The 15,910-nt window shown below is 41.6% G+C and overlaps 1 protein-coding gene across 2 annotated transcripts in view; it reads left to right on the top strand.

Moving 5' to 3' along the window:
• The window catches only part of DCT (dopachrome tautomerase), a 118,786-nt gene that overhangs the window by 28,527 nt on the left and 74,349 nt on the right, over nt 1–15,910 (top strand). The window contains exon 2 of one of the 2 annotated variants that reach the window (XM_074021259.1): nt 8,217–8,350. The exons of the other annotated variant lie outside the window; for it this stretch is intronic. The gene's annotated coding sequence lies outside the window, so the exon portion shown is untranslated. The remainder of the gene's footprint in view (nt 1–8,216; nt 8,351–15,910) is intronic. 2 annotated transcript variants of the gene reach the window in all.

Genomic DNA, 15,910 nt, shown 5'->3' with positions numbered 1-15,910 from the left:
TAGGGACCACTTAAAGATTCTATTAGATGTCCTTAATTGCTACCTTAGAACTCAATACGTATTTAGACCTTCTCGTCAGTTCTCCCTCATAGTTAACTGTTTGAGTAGCATAATAGTAGAATAATGGACATCTCTCAAACCTGGGGCTTTTTCTGGGTTCTACTACTACCTGTCTGAATTTTAGGCTATTGCATTTCTTTAAGCACCACCAAAATCACCCAGGACCCACATGTTTGGAATGTGAATCAAGGCAACCACTGGCCTCTACCATACCTTTGCACAAGTTAGAAAAAGGACCTAAAACCATAAAAACCCTAGAAGAAAACCTAGGCAGTACCACTCAGGACATAGGCATGGGCAAGGACTTCATGTCTAAAACACCAAAAGCAATGGCAACAAAAGCCAAAATTGACAAATGGGATCTAATTAAACTAAAGAGCTTCTGCACAGCAAAAGAAACTAACAGCAGAGTAAACAGGCAACCTACAGAATAGGAGAAAATTTTTGCAATCTACTTATCTGACAAAGGGCTAATATCCAGAACCTACAAAGAACTCAAACAAATTTGCAAGAAAAAAACAAACAACCCCATCAAAAAGTGGGCAAAGCATATGAACAGACACTTCTCAAAAGAAGACATTTATGCAGCCAACAGACACATGAAAAAATGCTCATCATCACTCACCATCAGAGAAATGCAAATCAAAACCACAATGAGATACCATCTCACACCAGTTAGAATGGTGATCATTAAAAAGTCAGGAAACAACAGGTGCTGGAGAGGATGTGGAGAAATAGGAACGTTTTTACACTGTTGTTGGGACTGCAAACTAGTTCAACCATTGTGGAAGACAGTGTGGTGATTTCTCAAGGATCTAGAACTAGAAATACCATTTGACCCAGCCATCCCATTACTGGGTATATACCCAAAGGATTATAAATCATGCTGCTATAAAGACACATGCACACATATGTTTATTGTGGCACTATCCACAATAGCAAAGACTTGGAACCAACCCAAATGTCCATCAATGACAGATTGGATTAAGAAAATGTGGCACATATACACCATGGAGTACTATGCAGCTACAAAAAAGGATGAGTTCATGTCCTTTGTAGGGACATGGATGCAGCTGGAAACCATCATTCTCAGCAAACTATCACAAGAACAGAAAACCAAACACCGCATGTTCTCACTCACAGGTGGGAACTGAACAATGAGAACACTTGGACACAGGAAGGGGAACATCACACACTGGGGCCTGTCGTGGGGTGGGGGGAGGTGGGGAGGGATAGCATTAGGAAATATATCTAATGTAAATGACAAGTTAATGGGTGCAGCACACCAACAGGGCACATGTATACATATGTAACAAACCTGCATGTTGTGCACATGTACCCTAGAACTTAAAGTATAATAAAAAAAATTAAAAAGAAAAAGAAAAAGGACATCTTCAGCAGATACAGTCCCTACTGATGTGTAGCTGGGAAAGCTGAGCATTGTTGGATTGAAGCTCCTAACCCACCTCCTGGCACCGTTTCCTTGTGCAGTGTAAACCCCACATAATTTTATAGTGGCCATGCTGAAATAACCCTTTTTAAATTGCTTAGGTACTCATCTCAATATGCTTCTTGATAAACAGTCATTTCTTTTTTCTGATATGGGGTTAGATGAAATGAGATTTGAACAAGTATCCAAATGCAAACTCCTTGGGTACAAAACCAGGTCTTACTCATCTTTTATAACTCCCAAGCTCCTAAGTTTTCCATTCCATCCAAAATTGAATAAGCACTCACCTACCTAGTAGGGCCCAAACACTGTTCTAGGTGCTGGAGAGTCACCAGGAATGAGATAGACAAGGCTCCAGACCTTATAGAAATTATAACCTAGGAAAATGAGATACATTAAATGAATCAAATAACTACCCAAGTAGTTCACAATTTCACTTGGGTATGTGCCATAAAGGTGAAGCATAGGAGGGCCTTAGGAGGATATCATTAGCAGATGTGACCTAGACAGGGAGGTGGTAGAGATTTCCATGAGAAGGTGACATTTGTGCTGGAATTTAAAGGAGGAATAAGAAATAACCAGGTTAGGTGGAGGGGGCAATGGTGGGTGGGGCAAGGAAGAAAGAACATTCCATCCAAATAGAAGAGTGTAGGCAAAGGTCCTGGAGCTGGAAAGAACTTGATGCATTCTAAGAATTGAGATAAGGCCAGCAAGGGTGCAGCTTAAAGGGATGAAGAAAAAGCACAAATCAAAATGAGGCCAAAGAGAGAAGAGGCCAAATCATGAAGCAGGGCTGGAGTCCATGATAAGGATTTGGGACATCTATGAAGAACTGGAATCTATTCAGATACTCAATTTTAAGCAGAGAGTCAAAATGATTAAACTTGTATTTTAAACAATAACTCTGCTCATGACAAATGAACAGGAGGAAAGCAAGAATGGATGCAGAGATGTGTACAGAGGCTATTGTCCCAGCTCAGACAATTGATGACAGTGAATTGAACATTACATTGGTAAAAAGTGGAGAAATGTGAACAGGTTTAAGAAACTTTGAGGCACTAAAATCAACAGAATTTGATGATGGATTGGCCAAGGGATGAGGGAAGAAAAATGTCAAGGATTCTGACATGAATAACTGGACAGTATTAGGGCCATTTTCTGAGCTGTGGAACATGGAGAAGTAGGTTTGGAGAGTGAGATCATGAGAAAAGTTTTGGATACATTATATTTAAAGTGCCTCTGTGACTCCCATGTTGAGTTGACAGCGATATACATATAGTCTAGAACATGGCTGAGGGTAAGCAGTGTGGAGGGTTCAGCTGAGGTTCCCAGATGTCAGTTTTGGGTGGTATCAATCTTCCTGGTTGTATAATTGTTTTTTTAAACAACACTTAGTTGCCAGTTGCTGACACAAAGACGACCAATGGTGGGGCTCACTGATGACAGTGAGGAGGGAGGAACAAGGGAATTATGAATATTTGCAACATAGTAATGATGGACAATGGAACTTAGGATGGATAAGAAAGGAAGTGAAGTCAAGTAGGAGGAGAAGAGGGCAGCAAGAAAGCAGATAAGTTGTGGAACTGAATAATGCTTGCGGCACAAGTATGCGTTAGTTTTCTGTGGCTGCTATAACAAACTACAACAGAAGTCATTCTTTAATCCTTCCCTCTCCTCCACTCCCTTCCTCTCCCCTCCCCTCCCTCCCTCCCTCCCTCCTTCCCTATCTTTTCTTTTTCCTTCCTTCCTTCCTTCCTTCCTTCCTTCCTTCCTTCCTTCCTTCCTTCCTTCCTTCCTTCCTTCCTTCCTTCCTTCCTTCCCTCCTTCCTTCTTTCTTTCTTTTCTCTTTTCTTTTTTCTTTTATTGCCCAGACCGGTCTTGAACTTCTGGACTCAAGTGATCCTCCCACCTCGGCTGCTCAAAGTGCTGGGATTTGAGGTGTGAGCCACTGTGTCTGGCCCTGAAATCATCTTCAATGGGGTGAAATCAGTGGGGACCATGCTTTCCTTTGAGGCTCTAGTAGGGAGAATTCATTCCTTGCCTCTTCTAACTTCTGGTGGCTATCAGCATTCTTTTAAAATTTTTTAAATCTAATTAATTAGTCAATTTATTTTGCTACTAGCATTCTTTGGCTTGTGGTTGTGTCATTCCAATCTTTGCCTCTGTGTTCACATTGACTTCTGTCTTCTGTCTGTGTTAAATCTCTCTCTGCATATCTCATTTAAGGACACTTGTGATTTCATCTAGGGCCCACTGGGATAATCCAAGGATACTCTCCCCATCTCAAGATCCAGAATTTAATTGAATATGCAAAGTCTTTGCCATATAAGGCAACGTTTACAGGACTTAGGACTTGCTGTCTTTGGGTAGCATTATTCAGCCTGTTACAGAATGCTTGAGCAAGGGAACTGAAAGGATGTGAGGGTGTGGTCACAGAGGTGGATATTTACATGTTATAAATTTTAGAAGTCTCATTTTTGAAAATGACACAGTTTCGGGTGACGAGAGTCAAGAATGAGACCATGAGGGTGGTATCTGAGGTAGAGAAAAGGAGTAATTCACTAGAAATGAAGTCAAGAAGATGAAGGTCCGGGATATTGGGTGAGTGTCAACATGGACCTTGAACCCTCATTGGAAAATGGCAAAAATTGTTGAGGTTAATTGTCAGTCTTTGGATAGTGAGTAAAAGTGATCAGATGTTAGGAGACAGAAATGAAAAGATGTTGTTGGGTGGAATAAATAAAAAGGATGGAAGAGAAATTGCCAGAAAATCATTTCTAACCTATATAATTCTCCTCAATCCCTTACTTTGCTTACCCTCTTATATTTAGGAAATTACCATATTTGGGGGGAAATGTTAGAAACTACATAATTAGTATGCCTTGAGGTGCATTATTTGCAATAATGTATCTTTGTACAAACTTGTTTTGTAGAACACACTTTTGAAATTGGTTTTGACTTTCCTTGAACAATCTTGTAAATTACTTGGTTAGGAAATGTGGTTGTGTCTTAGTCTATTTTCTGTTGCTTATAACAGAATACTTGAAACTCAGTAATTTGTAAAGAAAAGGAATTTAGTTTTTACAGTTGTAGGGGCTGAGAAGTCCAAGGTTGAGAGGCTACATTTGGTGAGGACCTTCTTGGTGGTGGGAACTCACGGCAGAGGCCCAAGCTGGCACAGGGCATCACATGGTGAGGGTGGGTGGACTCAAGTATCTGTTCCTCTTCTTATAAAGCCATCAGTCTCATTCCCATGATAACCCACGAATCCATTCATTCATACATGAATTAATCCATTCATGAAGGCAGAGCTCTCATGACCTGATCACTTCTTAAGGACCCTCCCTTTCGGTAATGTCACACTGGGGATTAAATTTCAACATGAATTTTAGATGGGACAAATGTCCAAAACCATAGCAGGCTGTCTCTTAATGATTTATTCTCTTAAAAAGTTTTTTTCCCCCATTGCAAATGAGAAAAACCATGAAATCTTTAGCACAAAGAAAAATTGTTTATTTCACTTAGCTTGAACCATGTGATTTTCACCAGACGTACTTCTCTTCTGGGCAGCAGTTATAGCAAGGGTTGAAATTTAATATAGAAAATAGCCTACCTGATTTGTATCTTTCTTCCTAAAGCCTTAATTCTGCCAGAAGTTTTCCTTCCTACCCACCTGCACTTGACCATCATTTTTCCTACTTGGAGCAAATTCAGGCTTACAATATCTGCCAGGCACACTCAATCCATATGCCACCTCTTCCATATATAGCCCTGGTCATGCGCTAGAGAACATGAGGCTGAGGGCTTGCACTGGGACCACCTGAATCTGGCTTCTCACCACGAGACAAAGGAGCTCCTAAAGTTAGAGGGTGGGTGGGGGTGGAGGTGGGGCAGCATCAAGAAGCTTGAGTTGCTGCTTATCATTGTCTTATTTGGACTCCTGTGGATACTGTCCTGTTCTTTCTCACTTTTCTGCCTATGTTCTCTCTGGGTGATTCCATTTATAAGCCCCATGACTCTCAAATCTGTCCTAGTTCAGAACTCTCCCTTGTTATCTGGATGTGTGTATCAAACATCTTCCTTGGAGATCATGTCGCCTACCCCAACTCAACTTTCCATTCTCTAGCTGAATTCCCAGGTGAGTATCTACTACAGTGCTGTAGGCAGTGTAGACAGCTGCAGTGGCTTCTTGGAGATGACCTGCATTGCTGCTCTAAGCTGAGGTCCAAGCTTTCTAGAAGTTCTTAAGATTCAAAGAAGCTTCTCTTTTTCTGAACAGCAGCTGTAGCACTTCTGAAAACCACTCCAAGCCCTCCTTGAGGTTTTGTAAGCCTCTACTTCCTTGTATTAGAACCCATCATGCTTGGAATACATATAGCAGCTTAGCACTGACAAGTACTGATTCAGTATTTGGTAAGTGGCATTACCAGCTACTCAGTTAGCTAAGCCTTAACCATGGGGTTTACTTTACTTCTCCTGTTCCTCACCTTCCACATCCAATGGTTTGCAAATTCTGTGTATTCTTTTGTACCTCCTTGTTGCAGTTTGAATCTATCCCGTCCTCTTCATTCCCCACTGTTGCCAATTTGGTTTAGAACCTTGTTTATTTAGTACTTGGATTATTGCAGCAGTTTCCTTACTAATTTTACTGCCTTCTGTATCCCCCTTGAACTCTGTCTTAGTCAGTTGGGGCTGCTACAGCCGAGTACCATAGACCAGGAGGCTTATAAACAACAGACATTTATTTATTACAGTTCTGGAGGCTGGAAGTCCAAGATCAAGACACCAACATGGTTGGGTTCTGCCCAGAGTCCTCTTCCTGGTTCATAGACTGCCATCTTCTGGTTGTGTCCTCACAAGGTAGAGAGAGGGTTAGAGATTCCTCTGCAATCTCTTTTCTAAGGGCACGAATCCTATTCATGAGGGCTCTACCCTCGTGACCTAATTATCTCACAAAGGCCTCACCTGCTAATACCATCACATTGGGGTTTAGAGTTTTCAGCATATGCATTTGGGCAAGAAGTAGGGGGTACAAACATTTGTCAGTCCCTAACAAACCTAGTTAACTTTTTCCATCCTGTCATCAGAGTAGTCTTTCTAAAATACAGCTCTAATTATGCTACCGAGCGCCTCACTGTCTCCAGTCTAATTTGCAGGCTCCTTTGCCTGCCATGCAAGGCTAGGTCTCCACGTCCATCTTTTGTCTTCCCCCTTCCCACCCTGCCCTGTAGCCATGTTGAGGGAATCGAAAGGCCCAGCCTTTCTCACATCCCTGCCTTTCTTCCTGCTGGTCCCTTTGCCCATGTGCTCCTCACTCTGCCTGGTTAACTCCTGTTCAGCTTTTGCATGTAAGTGCAGCCTCTTCTGACACTGCCCTGGAGTCTGGGCCACACGTCTTACCTTGTGCTGCAGCAGCCTCTGAACACACACAACCTTCCTGTCGCTCAGCCCAGCCAAGGCTGCTCGCTTTACTTACTAGCTGCTAACTTTGCTTACTCCTCTCAGACTCTGCAATGGTCAGTACAGCCTCTCAGGGCAGGAAGGGGAAACAAGAGGACGGGGTTCAGAAAGGCTGCTTCAAGTCAGATGTAGTGAACCTCATCGATACCCACCCCCTGTTCCTCTGTGAGGAAATTCGTATTTTGCCACCTCCCCTTCCTTGTACTGTTGTTATGACGTCACATCTGCACTCTTTCCATATTTCATTAGGATGGAAGTGGTGATGTTCTCGGCACAGTAGGCAGCTAGGTCTTCTACTCAGAGCTAAGTGTCGTTGGCTTTTGCTTTCCATCTCTGGAAAGCCCAAATGCACAGCCCATGATCCTAGTCTCAATGTTCTGGCTGCACCATCTCCAATCCCTGACCTTTTACATCTAAATCAAGAAAAGAGATAGATATCTATCTTTTTTTTTTTTTTTGAGACAGAGTTTCACTCCTGTTGCCCAGACTGGAGTGCAATGGCACAATCTTGGCTCACTGCAACTTCTGCCTCCTGGGTTTAAGTCATTCTGTTGCCTCAGCCTCCCTCAATAGCTGAGAATACAGGCGCCCACCACCATGCCTGGCTAATTTTTGTATTTTAGTAGAGATGGTATTTCACCATGTTGGTCAGGCTAGTCTCGAACTCCTGACCTTAAGTGATCCACCCACCTTGGCCTCCCAAAGTGCTGTGATTACAGGCATGACCCACCATGCCTGGCAGTATCTATCTTTATCTAAAGGCCATCTCCCAGCCTGACTCTCTGGGAACCGAGTAGAGTCTTTAGAGCCTGCCTAGCCCTAGTGTGTGGACCTCTGGCTGCTCCCTGCTTGTTTTGTCTCCCTGTAACAGAACATTCCCTGCCAAATCTCAGAGGTATAGTAAGTGCCTAACAAATGCTGCCCATTGTTTCATATACTGTTTCTGAAAATTAGATAATTGGAGGTTGGTTGTTATATAAATTGCTTGGTGTGCTAAAATTTACTCTAAGCTCAGGATTATTCCACAGACACCAATAAAACTGTAACAGACCATAGTTACCTCTCCACACGATAAATTCTTGTGCTCTACAAAGCACTTTGAGTGGAGAGAGTCATTTATATGCCCAGGTGGAACCAGTACACACATCTGCTAACCAACTGTAGACTGGAATGCGATCTGGAAAGTAGCCTGTTAGCATCTCAAAGGAGATAAAAAAGGATGCGTCCTTATTTTTATCTCTGACAGAACTGTCGCCTTGGGAATGACTAGCACACATCAGAGAGGCACCTTCTTTCACCCAGCATCACGAGTGACACAAAAGCACAGACACGAATCAGGAGAAATGAAGAAACCAGCCCTTTGTGTCTTTAAAGACATGGGTGAGACTTTGACTTAATACAATGGCATGTTCTCTGAAAATGTTCATGGCCTCACTCATGCTTTTGCTCATGCTATTTCTGCTGCCTGGAAAGCCCTTCTTTCTACCTTCTGTATATTCAGCCTTCCACAGCTTCCTCTTCAAATCTTGTTACTTGTATGAAGGCTCCCCTGGCTACAATGATCCTCACTAATCTCTTCCTACTCTGAAGTTCTAATGGGTCTGAATACTTAGTTTGGCTTTGTTGTTTTAAATATTTCATGTGTTTCTTTTCTAGCTCCTGTGTATTTTCACATAAATACACATAGGGGTGTATGCATGTGTGTGTGTGTATATATATATATACACACACATATATATGTATATATATGAGAAACCTATTAATTGGCATGTTGTATTATAAATATTACATAGATTTGTTGAATTGATGAACTAACAGGGATTATTCAAGACTGAACAGAAACATTCCGTACTTAGTCAATGTTTTGGTGAACACAGTCATGCCACACTATGTGTTTCACGAAATAGTTTGTAGTGTAGTTTTTTCTCACTTCTGGCTTTTCAACTGTTCATAATAATTATAATTCCTGTTGACATACTTTTATTTTTAAATGGCAAGAACAACTCTTCCTTTAACAAATTAGAAGTTATCTGAATGTCTTTCGCTGGGTGGTAGTTTTGCCTGAAAGAATCGTGCACTATTTTTGTTACTTGATGATATTTCCGATTTCTTCAGATTAGAGAACCTGCTCCTTAGTGTGTCTTGTGGTGTTTAGCACAGTCCTAGGCCATGCTCAAATTTTATTATCTCAATATACTTCTAGAAAGTTATTATTAAAAGATGCAATCCATGTGAAGCAGAGAGCAGTTTCTGACATGTAGTAACTGCTCAATCCCTGCTGCTATTATTAACGTTGTTATTATTGTTGTTGTTGTTATCATTATTATTATTATTATTTATTTTTTTTTTTTTGAGACAGAGTCTCACTCTGTCGCCCAGGCTGGAGTGCAGTGGCCGAATCTCAGCTCACTGCAAGCTTCGCCTCCCAGGTTTATGCCATTCTCCTGCCTCAGCCTCCCGAGTAGCTGGGACTACAGGCGCCCGCCACCTCGCCCAGCTAATTTTTTGCCTTTTTAGTAGAGATGGGGTTTCACCGTGTTAGCCAGGATGGTCTCGATCTCCTGACCTCGTGATCCGCCCGCCTCGGCCTCCCAAAGTGCTGGGATTACAGGCTTGAGCCACTGCGCCCGGCCGCTGTTGTTATTATTATGCTGTATCCGGTACTCGGTGAGGCACTGGGGATACAAAGGCAAGTCAGGAAGGGCTACTGCTTTTAAAAATCTTATGGTCTAGTGGGAGTAGACAAAGTAAAAGGGCAATAAAAGGCCAGGCGTGGCGTCACGCACTTGTGGTCCCAGCTACTCAGGAGGTGGAGGGGGAAGTATTGTTTGAGCCCCGGAATTGGAGGCTGCAGTGAGCTATGATTGCACCATTGCTCTCCAGCCTGAGTGACACGGCAAGAGCCCCATCTCTTAAAACACACACACACACACACACACACACACACACACAGAGACAGTGCTGGGCATTGAGGTGTACAGTGGGAGGTGACAATACACCTATGGTATGAGAACATGGAGTGGGGTAAGAAAGAGTTTCTTCTTTAGTCTGAGGGAGGGGGTGGCTGGGGAAGTTTTCATGGAGAGCAAGCTGGGAGTCCTGAATGATGAAAGTTATGAGGCTGGGCGCGGTGGCTCACGCCTGTAATCCTAGCACTTTGGGAGGCCGAGGCAGGTGGATCACTTGAGGTCAGGAGTTTGAGACCAGCCTGGCCAACATGGTAAAACCCTGTCTCTACAAATAATACACAAATTAGCCAGGTGTAGTGGCACGCGCCTGTAGTCCCAGCTACTTGGGAGGCTGAGGTGCAAGAATCGCTTGAACCCAGGAGGTGGAGGTTGCAGTAAGCCAAGATCATGCCACTGCACTGCAGCCTGGGTGATGGTGAGACTCCATCTCAAAAGAAAAAAAAAAAAAAAAGAGAGAGAGAGATTGAGAAAGAAAGTTGTGTAGGTGCAGGGGAACAGGAAGAGCCTTCCAGGAAGAGAGCAGTTTGTCCAAAGATCCAGGGTCCTGAGAGAGCAGGGTGTATTGGAAGAATCAGCAATTCAATGTAGCTGGAGGGGTAGGGCAGCCCCCATTTCTCAGGTGGGAATAGGGGAGAGAATGGTAAGCACCTTATCAGGAAAGGCCTCATAGACATTGTTAGGACTTTAGATTTTATCCTCAAGTCCATTGGTGCCATGAAAGCATTTTTAAACAGAAGAGATTTGCATTTTGAAATGATCCATCTCTTGCTAGGTGTCTACAATAAATTAGAGGGAAGATAGACCACTGAAAGCCAATGAGGACAGAAACAGTGGGAATGAAGAGCAATGCAGAGTTTTGAGAAATATTTAGGAAGTAGAGTGCGCAGGAGGTGATCCATGTGGTCGGGGGAAAATGTGGAGAAGTGGAAGGAATTGCAGGCTTTTGTCTGGTGAACAAGTAGATGTTGATGCTCCACAGGCAGCACCAGGAGGAGGAAGAGCCAATTTTGTGGAAGATGTGTGTTTGGGTTGGATGTGTGAGCTTGGAGCTCAAAAAGAAGTAGGTGCTGGAGAAGCATATTTGTGGATCATAATGTACAGTGGCAAAAGCCATGAGAAAGATGGCACCACACAGCAGGAGTGTCTAAAGCAGCTCTGTCTACTAGAAATATAACATAAGCCACATATGTAATTTAAAATTTCCTGATAACCACATCAGAAAGTAAAAAAAAAAAAAAAACAGGTAAAATTAATTTGAGTAATATATTTAACCCACTACATCCAAAGTATCATTGTTTCAACATGTGCTCAGTATGAAAATTAAGAATGAGTCAACTTCACATGCTTTTCCTCATAGGAGTCTTTGAAACCTTGTATGTATTTTACACTAACAGCACACCTCAGTTTGGACTCACCACAATGCAAATGCTTAATTGTCTTATTTGGTCATTGTGGTGGACAGTTCAGGTGCAGGGCATTAACTCTCCACTTTGGCTACACAGGACGATCACAAAGTATCACAATGATACTTTGGATATAGTGGGTTAAATATATTACTCAAATTAATTTTACCTGTTGTTTTTTTTTTTTTACTTTCTGATGTGGTTATCACATTAAATATCCTGATGCCTGTGATGCACCCTAGTCCAATTATATCAGGATACCTGCAGGAGGGAGCTGGGCATTAAGACTTTGTAGAGCCATCCAGTGACTCTGATGTGAAGAGGGCCAAAGACATAACTCTGGAGAATGCCGTTGATAGTAAGCGAGTAGAAAGAGGAACTGGAAAAGGGATTGAGGAGAGGCCAGAGATCTAGGAGGAAATCAGCCAGGAGGAATATCTTAGAAAACAAAGGGGGAGTTTCAAGGAGGACGCTGCCATGAGTAAGATTACAACCGAATATTATTCATCAGATTAGCAATAGTGTGGTAGGTGTCACTGATGCTCCTTGTCAAGAATGACTTAATTTGATTCTTCAACAAATTGCTATTGAGTGCCTGGTCAATAGCCACAAATTGCTATTGAGTGTCAGGCACGTGATTCCTGACCCAGTGGAGCTTATGGTATAGTGATCATAGTAGATAACATTTTTGAGCACTCACTTAATAAACCAGGCACTGTGTTAAGACTTTGTAGGCATTAACTCTCCCACTTGATTCTCACAGCAGTCCTAGAAGATGGGTGCTATTATGATTCTATTTTATGTATAAGAAGTCTGAGATTTAGCAATGTCAAGTAACTGGCCCAGAGCCCATGTATCAGTCAGGGTAGGCTAAGTTATGCTAAGATAACACTCCTGAAATCGAAGTGGCTTAAGACAAGCATTTATTTCTCACTCATGCTGCATGCCCATTATGGTTGTCAGGGGGCTTTGCTCCACATTGTCCACTTTGGGGCCAGGCTGAAAATCACACACTGGCTTTACCTCTTTTATTTTACTGGCCAGAATGGGTCACATGGTCACACTCCTCTGTGCGTATCGGGGGAGGGGGTGGTGGTGTGGGGGAGATGTCAGTTCTTCCCAGGAGAAAATATATGGAAATATTTGAGAGAACAGCACCAGTGACTGCCACAGCCAGGAGATGGGGACCCAGGATTTGTACCCAGGCAGGCTCTCCACAGCTGACCTCCTATCCACCATACTGCATGGCCTCCCACTTACAGAAAAAGAAGAAAAGTTCACAAAGTTAAGAGTCTTCCAAATTTTAGATCTCATACAGGTCTCTGTCAGCTCTGAAAGACCGACAGCAATGCATTGGTTGTCTGAGTCAGCCTCTTATCTCCAAATACCCATTCAGTTTGCTTCTCTCAACTCAACATAATAGGTAGCCCAGAGCTAAGACACCATGGAGGAAGGAGTTGGAAACTGACCTCTCTCAGTAGGGTCTGATTCAGTGGCAAAGCAAAGGCTCAGAATTTCTCACAGAGCATCCTGACTAGAAGAGACTTTCAAAGTCATTTAATTTAAGTACCAATCCCCTGTTTTTATTCTTCTTCTCTGAGAGTTGGTCATCCAGCCTCCTCAGTAGCACTCATGGGACCAAGAGCTCAGCAAGTCCTGAGGCAGCATCTCCTGTAATTGGACTATCTGGTTAGAAAGTGTTTCTTTATAATGAGCTAAAATGTGTCTGTGTAAACTTCCACCCATTGGCCCCATTCTTCTTTCTCAGGTCACACACAACAATTTGAATCCCCCTTTCCCAGAACAGCCCTTCACATTTTAAAAGCTGTCTTTCATGTTCCTCCTGAGTCTTTCTCCTCCATTTGGAAACTTCTCTAATTTTAAACACATCAAACTGAAAGTTATATTTTTATGACAAGGTTGAGACTCTTCAGACAATTTGAGAATTTTTTTCCTTCTTTCTTTCTTTCCTCTCTTCCTCCTTCCCTTCACGCCTACTCCCCTTCCCCCAGTGCTAACAGAGTAAACTGATTTAAAAGACATAAATAGAAGGGAATTGATCAAATAGTGGCTGTTGCCGTGACAACTCAGTCACTTCTCCAGCACAGACCTTTCCTGGGGTCCAGTGTAACCCACCTAGCTCTTTCTCTGATACCAGATACTACTAGCAAATATATGTTTGCAGACTCATCTGCGCCTAACTCATAGTGTTATTGAAGGAATAAAAGAAATAATCTATAAAGTGGTCTGCTCAGTGCTTCCTATGTAATAGGAATAAAATGTTAGTTATTATGACAAATAATTAGGGCAATGACAGACAGTTTCTACCACCAACATAATACATAATAATTACTAGTTATCACTTTTTACTAACAGCATCATAAAATGAAGCATGCTATGATCTTTGCAAATAACTGATTATGTATGTATGATTATGTATGTCATAGTAAACAATGTAAACTTATAAAACTTATAAACTTATAAAAATGTGACTAAAGAGCAGCATATAGGGGCCTTTCATGTGCACATTTTTATCTTGGCTAAAGATTTGGATGAGCAGTTTTTTTCTATCATGAATGAAGTGAAGGATAGAGACTAAAACCTGTAGACTCTTGACTCTATAAAGTTGGAAGTGATTAATTAAGACTGAGCTAATGTCTTCTAAGAGTTTAGATAAAAAATAGTCAATATACCAGAAATGCAAACTCCACCTGTTGTTCAAAAGCAGGCTGTTCTTTGATATGGGTTGATTAATGTCTGTCAAGGAGGGACTCTTTTGTAGCCCACATCAAAGGTGTTGCACCTGTTCGCTTGTGGTGTGAGACTGAAAGGCCACCAGAATGTCCCCTTGGAATACCAGATGTTTTGTATTATTAAACTTTTTATTTTGAAATAACTTTAGACTTGTAGAAAAGTTCCAAAAAAGAGTAGCGAGACTTTCTCTTTACTTTTTACCCCCAGCTTTTCCTTATGTCAATACTTTACATAACCCTAGCATAATTATCAAAGGTAGGAAATTAACATTGATACAATGATGTTTCCTCATCCAGAGATCTTACTTGAGCTTTGCCAGTTTTCCTTCTAATGTCCCTTTTCTGATTAAACATGTCATGTAGTTGTGTCTCCATAGTCTCCTTGATCTGTGCAGTTCTTAGTCTTTGTCTTTTTGACTTGAACACTTTTGAAGAATACTGGCCAGTCCAACACCCTTATTTTCCATATAAAGAAACCAAGACTCAAAGAGCTCATTGGAGTAAGATAATAGTAAAAACTCTCAGTGTGCATCAGCCTGATTTTTAAAATAAATGTTAATAGATTGAAGCTAAACATTTTTGGCAAGAACACTGCCAAAGTGATGCTGTGCCCTTCTTAGTGAATAACAGGATGTACATGATGCTGATATGTTACATCTGATCACTGGTGATGCTAAATTTGATCGCTAGGTTAAGGTGGTATCTTACAGATTTCCCCACTTTAAAAAATTATTTTTTCTTTATAAGCAATAAATATAAGAAGATATTTTGAGACTATGTAAATACACTCTTTTGTCATGCAACAATGTAATCCATAATGATTCCTGTGGAATTTGTCTAATAGTTACTTTCTATTTGCATCATTCTTTCTATATTTACTAATTAAATTCTGCTGTCCCTTCTCACATATTTATTTTTTGCATGTGTTTATTTATATAAGTATGAACTCATAATTATTTATTTTGTTCTATGGGTTATAATCTATTACAATTATTATTTAAATTCTTATTCACATTGTTTCAGATATTACCACTGGGGGCTCTTCAAGTTGGTTTCTGTATCCTTTTGACTTGCCTCATCATTTTAGGGAGCACTCCTTACTTTGTTGCATCAAAAAATGTTTCAGGCTCTGCTTTTGCCTTCTTCTGCCCCAACCCTGGAATCAACTATTTCCCCAAGAGCCCTAGTTTGTTTTAATGGAGAATGGTATTTAGAAACAAAGAGCTAGGGGCTAGGTGACCAGATAGAGTTTTAAGCAATTAAGTAAACGCCAGAGGGAGAAACATAAGATAGTCACTGGTGTTTAGATATCTGTGGTAGCAGATAACAAACTATATGTGATTTCTCAATATCAAATATATTAGTTATATATTGCTGTGCAACAAATTACCCCCAAATTTAGCAGCTTATAATACATGTGTTATCTCACAGTTTCTGTGGATCAGGAATCCAGGCAGGGCTCAGCTGGTTCTCTACTCCCGCATTTCTAACAAGCTGCAGTCAAGTCAGCTGGGGGGTGTCCTAATCTTAAGGCTCAGCTGGAGATAATTCACTTCCAAGCTCACACAGATGTTTCCAAGATTTGGTTCCTTGTGGATTGCTGGACCGAGGACCTTAGTTACTTGCTGGCTGTTGGTTGAAGACTGCTCTCAATTTCTTGCCACGTGGGTCTCTTCAACAAGGCAGCTTGCTTTATCAAATTGTTCAAGCTGAGAAGACAATAGGGTTGGCTAGCAAGATGGAAACCAAAGTTTTTTGTACCAGCTCACAAAGTGATGTCCCATCATGTTTGCCATTTTCTCTTCTCCCCACTTT

Source organism: Macaca fascicularis, chromosome 17, assembly GCF_037993035.2.
Source record: "Macaca fascicularis isolate 582-1 chromosome 17, T2T-MFA8v1.1".
In the NCBI taxonomy this organism is placed as follows: domain Eukaryota; kingdom Metazoa; phylum Chordata; class Mammalia; order Primates; family Cercopithecidae; genus Macaca; species Macaca fascicularis.
The sequence above is the reverse complement of the archived record's forward strand: the minus strand, read 5'-3'. Positions and strand labels throughout refer to the sequence as shown.